Source organism: Trichosurus vulpecula, chromosome 1 (assembly GCF_011100635.1).
Source record: "Trichosurus vulpecula isolate mTriVul1 chromosome 1, mTriVul1.pri, whole genome shotgun sequence".
In the NCBI taxonomy this organism is placed as follows: Eukaryota; Metazoa; Chordata; class Mammalia; order Diprotodontia; family Phalangeridae; genus Trichosurus; species Trichosurus vulpecula.
Window position 1 is genome coordinate 116,608,154 of NC_050573.1, and position 8,989 is coordinate 116,617,142.

The window sequence follows — 8,989 nt, forward strand, 5'->3', positions numbered from 1 at the left end:
CCACCAGAAATTTGGACTCCACTTTTTGTGTGCCCTGTATCTTATAGGTAAGCTATGGCCTTATATTGCTGTGGCTCAGTTTCCACTCCATTTCCCCACCATATTTTCACTATGTGTATTGGCAATTAAACTTGGACTTTTTTTTTTTACTGTTTTCTCTTTTAGAAATGCTAAAGTAATCAAATGCCTTTGGTTAAGCCTTACTAGGTGTGCAGGCCCACACCCTTTTGCTAACTAGGTGCTAAACCCCAGGCTCATGCTCTTTTTATGATTAGGTGTGAATCCTTTGAGCCCTAAACAGAGTGTAAAAGCTCAAAGGTTAGTATTCTGTTTGGGGCTCTCACTCAAGGAGGAGTGTTGATGTGGAAACTCTGGGCAGCCATTGTTAAGAGCCCTCGGCTTGTAAATCCAGATGTTGATGCTTTCCTGGTAACTATGAATTGTGATTTGGTCTGTTTATATTGTGTATATTTGTAATTTGTTTGTATTTGTTCTGAAGTTCAGGTTGCTGGCTTTTCCTCCTGAACTAAGTGAATGATTGGATTAAAGTTGGATTAAAGTAAGATTGTTAACCCTTAATGTTGCTTTCCTTAGTAAAGGAGATCAAAAGAACCTGTGCTGGCAGCATTCTTGTTGTTGGGCTTCTGTTGGTCTGTTACCCCCACAATAGCTGCTAGCCAAATTGTTGTTACACTGTGCCATCCTCCCCCTTCCTGTCTCCACCCTCCTTGTAGCATCCCTTGGTGTGCTGTTTTCTTCCATTAGAATTCGTATCCCTCATGCTTAGCACAGTGTATAACACATAGCAAGGTAATAAATGCTCTCTTCTTCTCTCATATGTATATCATCTATTTAACTACCTATCAGTCTATTGGTGTATCTGTCTGTATAATTATTTACTATCTGGTATTTGTTTATTGGGCAGCTAGGTGGCACAGTGGATAGGGTATTGGGCCTGGAGTCAGGCAGACTCATCTTCCTGAGTTCAAATCTGGCCTCAGATACTTACTCAAGTCATTTCACTTTGTTTGCCTCAGTTTTGTCATCAGTCAAATGAGCTGGAGAAGAAAATGGCAAACCTCTCCAGTATCTTGGCCAAGAAAACCCTAAATGGGGTCACAAAGAGTCAGATACCATTAAAACAACTGAAAAATGAATTTGTTTATTGCTCTGTGGCAGACAAGTGTTGGTGTTAAACCTGATGACTTCTAAGGTTTAAAAGAAGTCATCCTAAGGTATGGGCCCCGCCGTTCCCCTCAGAATCTCTGGAATAAGTTATTTCTCTGCACTAATCTCTCAAGAATCTCTGGTGTTGGCCCAGGGCTTCCTTTTTGGTGAATTGTAAATAAAAATGGCAAATGAAGTTCCGTATACCACCATACCATAATTGTGACTGTGACCCACTCCAAAAATAGCTGCTGTCACCACATGTGGATAACCTGACTCTGGCATGTGTTTCTTTGAAGGCCTCATCCTGTTGTATAGAGATGTGCTTGAAGGAACTGGGGATATTTCACCTGGAGAAATAAAAACTAACATCTACAGAGTACCTAAAAATCTGCAAAATACTTTCCTTATGTCATCTCATTTGATTTTCCCAGCAATCTTGTGAGGTAAGTGCTAATATTACCTCCACTTTATAGATAAGGAAACAGGCTGAGAGGTTAAAGAATTTGCCTAGAGTCACACAGTTAGTACAAGTCTGAGGTGGGATTTGAACCCAGATTTTCCTGATGCCACGTCTAGCACTCTATCCACCGAACTACCTAGGGGAAGAAAAAGACTTAGCTTTATTGTGTATTTGAAGGGCTTCTTGTCTCCTGAATTAGATTGTGAGCTCCTGAAGGCAGGGACTGTCTTTTTGCCTGTGTGCTCCTTAGACTGTTGGGGAAGATGTTCCTGCTCAGGTGTGAGTTGAATTCAATGGCTTTTGAGTTTGCATCCCAATTCTGAGATTCTCTGGTTCTGTGACTCTGTGATTTTCTTTTCTCCCTTTCCCACTCTTCCCCTGCTCCAACCACAGTACATACTCCCACCACAAGCATACTTGTCCAAGGGCATTTATTTTTTGGTGAAAAGAATCATTATAGATGTGACCTTAGTTAGGTCAAGAAATCTGGTCCATGAGCTGCATCTTGGAAGCAGGTCCTCTCTCCCAGCCAGTCTTTGTACTTGTCTCAGCTGGGTAATACATATGTGCTTTAATGTATGGTGTTGCCCCATAAATCACAAAGGCTGTCAAGAAAATTCTGCCTCATACAGACTGGAAGCGACTGGATAGTGTTGCCCCAGGTTAAATCTGCCTGCCATGATTCAGAACTCTTTGCTCTTACTTGGCCCAGATGGAGAAGGAAGAACCCCAGGCTTGAATCCCAGCTCAGTTGCTTACTGTCTGTGTGACCTTGGGCCAGTCACTTCACTCTGGACACCAGTTTCCTCATTTGTCAAATTAGGAGATTGGACTAGATTATAGATGCTGGGTTGGAAGGCTGTTCAGAGGACATTGAAATCCAAGCGTATCATTTTACAGAAGAGGAAATTGTGCTCCATATAAATTAAACAACTTACCCCAAATTATACAGGTAGTAAGTGGGAGAGCTTGGATTAACCCTGGGCCTCTGACTCTAAGTTCATCTCTTCCCACTACAAAAGTCAGTCTTCAATAAGGGCTCATTAATAGGCTGGCTGACAGATTGATTAGTTGTTGAGGTTTTCCAACAACCCCACTGTGTGGGTGGAGAAGTCCAGATGTATTAGAGGTCATATTCTTCCTTAATATTCCTAGACTGATAATGTCTATTTCAACTATGCTGTTCGGGGTGAGGTCCAGCCCAATGCAATGAAACTCAAAGCAATGGCATTTATTCCTTTTCAGTTATTTGCAGCTCGATTTGTTGCAATTCAATAAATACTCATGGAGCGCCTGCTTTATGCAAACATCCTGCTAGGTGCTGAGGTTCACAGATTTCTGAGTAGTTAGAATTTCCCTCCTTAGAGGGAAAGTGGTACAGTGGAGAGAATCTTGTATTTTGCAGCATAGAACCCTGGTTCAAATCCTGGATCTGCTAATTACAACTTCTGTAACCCTGGGCAAATTACATTACTTCCTTAGTCCTCAGTTTCCTCATCTGTAAAGTGGGAACTTTACTTGTATGTACTACTTATCTCCCATGCCTGTTGTGAGACAAAAAAATACTTCAACATCTTTGAAATACCCTGTTAGTGGGAGTTACTGTTCATTTTTTTCATGCCCTTTCCATCTGTTTTGGAGGTTGTAACCAGCCTGGGACCGAGGCTGGCAGCACTGTCCTCATTGAGGAGGTAGAGGGAGTGCATTTCTGTTGCTCCACTAGGGGGACCCAAATGCAATTAAAATCCTCCTGCTGTTCTTTGTGGCAGGAGACTGGGATCGTCCTGCGATTGCCACTCTCCTGTGAAGGGTTAGGGCTGACACCATCAAAGGGTGCACGGGACACGCCGATATGTCTTTGGGGTTGGGTTTCTGCTGTGGTTACCTGAGTCCAATTGAAACAGTGGAGGTCAGGGCTTTGGGAGACATCCGACAGCTCCTGGGACAAGGCAGTTTATTTCCTGGGACCTTTTGGCTCAGGCAGGACTCTGAAGCCGTGTGGATTGGGGTCGTAAGATCTGAGAAAAATATTGTCAAAGGGGTGCCAGCCAAGGGATGAGGGCTGCTTTCACATGGAAGGTAAAATAAAAATCTAGCAAAAAAAGATAAACCATCTCTCTCTCCCAACCTCGTCCTCTACAAATGCTGTAAATTAGGGTTGTATGAGAGAGGTAGCATATGGTGTTAGTGGTTAATGTAATGGGAATTTTCTGCATGGTGGTAAATATATTTTAGAAGCAGTTACCTACCGCATGAACTCAGAGGAGAGACTTCTCACATAACACTAGGATATGTGTCCTGGGGTCCAGAACACTTGGGTTCAAGATCTGGTTTGGATACAGAGCAGCTGTGTTAATTTGGGCTTGTCACTTGAATTCTCTGATCTCCACTCTCCTCATTTAGAAAGAACGGATGATAGTGGCACTGACCACACAGGGTTGTGGTGGGGACCAAATGAGATAATATATGTGAAGTGATTCACATACCTTAAAGTGTTGTATAAAGGCTAGTCATTACTATTTTTTTAATCTCTTAGTTACCTATAAGGCCCAAGAGAGTTTCTGATTATGCTTGGAGGGAGTTTCCAGAATGGAACTTCCCTACAGTAATGAAATTAGACTGGAAAAAGGTCATTCCCCCCCCCCACTCCCACCCCTACCCCACCCTCATCCCCCTTCCTTCCTAGCCAAAGTCAGGATTTCCTTCCCACAGCAATAAGAACTCTGAGGCTCTGTCTACACAATGATGGGACCCTATCTCATTTTCTAATTTTCTAATACATTCCTCCTCTCCATGCACTCTGAAATCCAGCTGGACTGACCTACTCACTGGTCTGCACACATGATATCCTATCTCCCGTCTCTGTGGCTTTTTGATGGCTATACCCCATGGCTGGGAGAATCTCTGGTTTCCTTCAAGATTACCTTTGAAAGCAAAAGTCATCTTGTACATGAAGGCTTCCCTAGTCGTTCTGGCTATTCTCTGTCTCTCTGTCTCTGTCTCTCTGTCTCTCTCTCTCTCTCTCTCTCTCTCTCTCTCTCTCCCTCCTGATTAGTGGGAATCCTGTAAAGTAGTCTCATTATTAACACTGGCACTATGTTTTCCATTGGGTTGGAACCAATAACCATATTTTGTGTAATTATAACTTTGAGTGGTATGTATTTGAATCCATAAGACCACTTCCTGAGATTGATCATTCACACTACTCAGGACCTAGCTCTATTTATGTATGTGTGTGTGTGTGTGTGTGTGTGTGTAACTTTTTTGCCTTTTTTTTGTTTCCCTAGTGCTTATCCCTAGTGCTTTCTATCCCTAAGCCCACGGTGATTGGTATGTAGTTGGGACTTAAAAATATTTATGACTTAATTGACAACAATTGTGTAGGGTTAAAGAACTGTGGAACAAAGGGAAAGTGACTTGCACAACGTCATAGAAAGCCCTAGCAGTAGAACTGAACCTAGAGCTAAGATCATAGCTTCTAGAACTGGAAGGCACCTCAGAGACCATCTAATCCAACCCACTCTTTTTACACATGAGCCTCATACAGCTTAAATGATTTGGGCAAGGTCACAATAGTGGCAGAAACAGGATTTGAACCCAGGTCCTCCAACCTCCCAAAATAATACTTATTTTGCCATGCCACGATGTTTCTTGTGGCTGAATCTTTTTCCTTAGTTTCCCACCCCTTACTCACTTAATCCTGAAGTAACTATGATGTCACTTGGACCATAGACAAACCATACCTTTTCGCTATTGACTTCCTCCCACTTCCCTTGCCCCTTATTATTTTAACCTTGTCCCCACACCTCTTCCTTGTCATAAAATCTATTCCAGCCTTGCATCCGGAGCTCTACTGCAAGCACTTTCTGCTCTTAGTTTTTCCTGGAGTCCCAGCAGGGTCTTACCACCGGTATGTTAAACCTGGGACAGCTGGCTGGAGCATTGGGGGTGGGATGCAAATGTAGCAGAAGTGAGAATATGTCACAGTCTGGTTGTTCACAAGCTGAGAACATTCACACTTGATGCACCTGGTTAGAGAGGCTTGTATCCTACAAGGAACTTCTGCATTTCAGCGGCTGGGAAAGCGATTGACTTTTAATAGGAAAATATTTTCCTTCTATAGCCCAGTGACTCCATCCAGGATCTGGCCTACCCAGGCAACAAACAGGAGATGCCACAGATTGCTTCATTAGTCCTCAGCTACCAGGGGAACCCACTGAATGGGCTGCTCATAGCCTGGGTCTTGGAAAACTCAAGGAGCAAGAAAGCATTTTCTTGCTGGAGAGTCAGCATGGCAACTTTTCAGGAAATCATTCCCCACAGGTTGGCTGCTAGGCTCCAGGACTTTGGCTGGAGCTGTTTTATCACTTGCTTTGCAATCAGGGAAGCTGCCATCTGCATTTGAAGCACTTTTAGTGATGTGTCTGCACGTTGTCTTGTTGAGTTCCATTTTCTTCTCTTTTTGCCTTATTGGTTGCCTTCATAAAAAATGTTTTTTTTTTTTTTTTGCTTTCTTTAACTCTGATTGGTTACAGTGAGAACAAGGAGCAAGCACACAGAGGAGTGACATTAAGTGGCTGGGAAGAGTTATTGATAGAAAAGAAGACCTGATCCAGTGACCAACTGGGATACAGTCTAGGTATAGGACTAAAAAACATGATAGCATGATCTTGGGTATCCATGGAAACCTGAGGACTGGTTCTTACTCCAGTCTCATTCTTTCTTTTCTTTCTGGCTTTGCACAGTAGGGTATTGTAGGAATACAAACCAACAAACATTTATTAAGTACCTATCATGTGCCAGGCTGGGCAACAGTTAGGTAGCACAGTGGATAAGAGGTTGGGCCTGGAGTCAGGGAGACCTGAGTTCAAATTTGACCTTAGACACTTAATAGTTATGTGAGCATGGGCAAGTCACTTAACCCTGTTTGCCTCAGTTTCTTCATCTGTAAAATGAACTAGGGAAGGAAATGGCAGCCAGGTGGTGCAGTGAGTAGAGCACCGGCCCTGGAGTCAGGAGGACCTGAGTTCAAAATCTGGCCTCAGACACTTGACACATGTACTAGGTGTGTGACCTTGGGCAAGTCACTTAAGCCCAATTGCCCTGCCCCCCAAAACCAAAAAAACCCCAAACAAGCAAACAAAAAAGAAAACCCTAAGTGAAGTCATGAAGAGTTGGACAGAACTGAAAAATGACTAAACAACAACAACAAAGAGGTTACCTAGGTAATAAGAGACAGAACCAAGGTTTAAACCGAGACCTTCTCACTCCAAATCCAGCCTATTTCCCACTACAGCACAGTTTCTCCTCCCTGAGGTCCTCATATTTTTTCCAATCTATTAATTCCTTAATAGGACCTAAACTGAAACCTTTCCTGTTTTCGGTCATAAGCAGTGAGGAGAGCTCATATTAACTAGATGACAATAATTTTCTGTTAAACCTAGATGGAAGTCTCTATTATTGTGCCCCAGAACTTGACCATGCTCAATTCAACATTGTCCTCAATGACTGGAATAAAGACATAAACAGCATGCTTGATAAATTCACAAATGATACCAACCAGGGACTGATGAAAGATGACAGAATCAGTGTTCTAAATGTGCACTACAACAGGTAGTACACAACACTGGATGGGTACCAGGGAGATGAAATTTAACAGGGATAAATGTAAGGTTCTGCATTTAGGTTAGAGAAAATCGATTGCATGTGTGAAGGATGGGAAAGACCTAACTTGGCAGGAGTTCATGTGAAAACAATCTAGGTGCTTTAATTGATTACATGCTTACTAGGAACTAACAATGTGACATGAGGACTAAAAAGGCTAATGGGAGTTTAGGCTGCCTGGATAGATGCGGAATTGGCCTAATGAGGGAGAGTACTTTCCCAGCTGTGTGGAAGATGATTTAGCATGGCCAGAGATTTGAGGCAGAGGGACCAGCTAGAAGACTCTGGCAAAAATCCAGAGGAGAGGTGATGAGGATCTTCACTGGATGCATGAGTGGAGAGAAGGGGATGTATGTGAGAAATGTTGTGGAGAAAGAAATTAGAAGAGCCCTAACTGATTGGTCATATGGGAAGAGGAGTCTAGGATGACATTAAGGTTTTGAACTTGGGTGACTGGAAGAATCATTGTGCCCTTAACAGGAATAGGGAAGTTCCAAAGAGGGGAAGGTTTAGGGAAAAGATAATTTTCTTTTGGACATACTGAGTTTGAGATGCCTGTGGGACATCCAGTTTAAACTTTCCAGTGGGCAGTTGGTGATGTAATACTGGAGCTTAGGAGAAAGATGAGGGAAAGACACATAATAATCAGGTCCTTTATGAAAATATTTATTTCCTTACCCCTTGTGTAGATTGAGGACCTGGGTCAATAGAGTATTTGAGGGGACAACGACAGATTTATTGAAGTCCCTAATGTGATGGCAAGATTTGAAGTGGAGGGAGCCTTGAAGCAGGAGAAGGAAATGGTCCTGGAGGTTCAGTAACTAAGGCTTCCAGAATTTGGATTGGGTGATACACTTGGGTAGTGTGAACCTCAGTGGAGGACAATCTACTGAATGATGACAGAAGAGACATAAACAGTCTGGAAGTGGAAGTGGTGAGTATCCCAACTTTCCCATGAGAATTACTGAATAGGGAGATGTAAGAGAAAGAGCAGTCTGCACTGGATAGAAATAAGGATGATGTGAAGAGGAGCATGTCTGAATTTTATTTTCACTGGAAAAAATCAAGGCATTAGAACTATTTGCTGGAGTTTGTTGTTCCATTTTGGGTGCTTCATTTTGGGGACATGGACAAGACCACTATGGTCAGAATATTTGTGAATGTGGTGTCAAACTGAAAAAGAAATGTGGCCACTAAATAGTACACAGATTCCTCTAGGTACATATGACTTAGAAAATCACACACTAACATTATCTATGTTAGTTCATTGTACTTTTACTTATTTTGTTAAATATTTCCCAAGTTTTAACATTTTCATCTGGTTTCTGCTTACTCAGGAGTGTCTTGGGTTGACTGCTATGTTTGACATCTCTGCCATAGTGGATCAGTTGGAGGAGGTGGGGTTACTTAGAACAGAAAAGGGATTTAGGAGGGACAGAACAACAGCTTTTAATAGGGGTAGAGACTAGACTTATTATTTCATTGGTATAGGGATCTCCTATGTAAACCAATTCCTTCTACCAAGGTGGGTAGACATTTTCTTAGACTCTCTAGACTCAGCTGCAACTTAAAGTGTTAGTGAGTTACCTAGAGCACCGAGGACAAATGACTTGTCCAGGATCACACGGCCAGTGTGTATCAAAGGTAGGGTTCTAGAAAGGTCTTCCTAACTCCAAGCCTAGCTTTCTATCTATA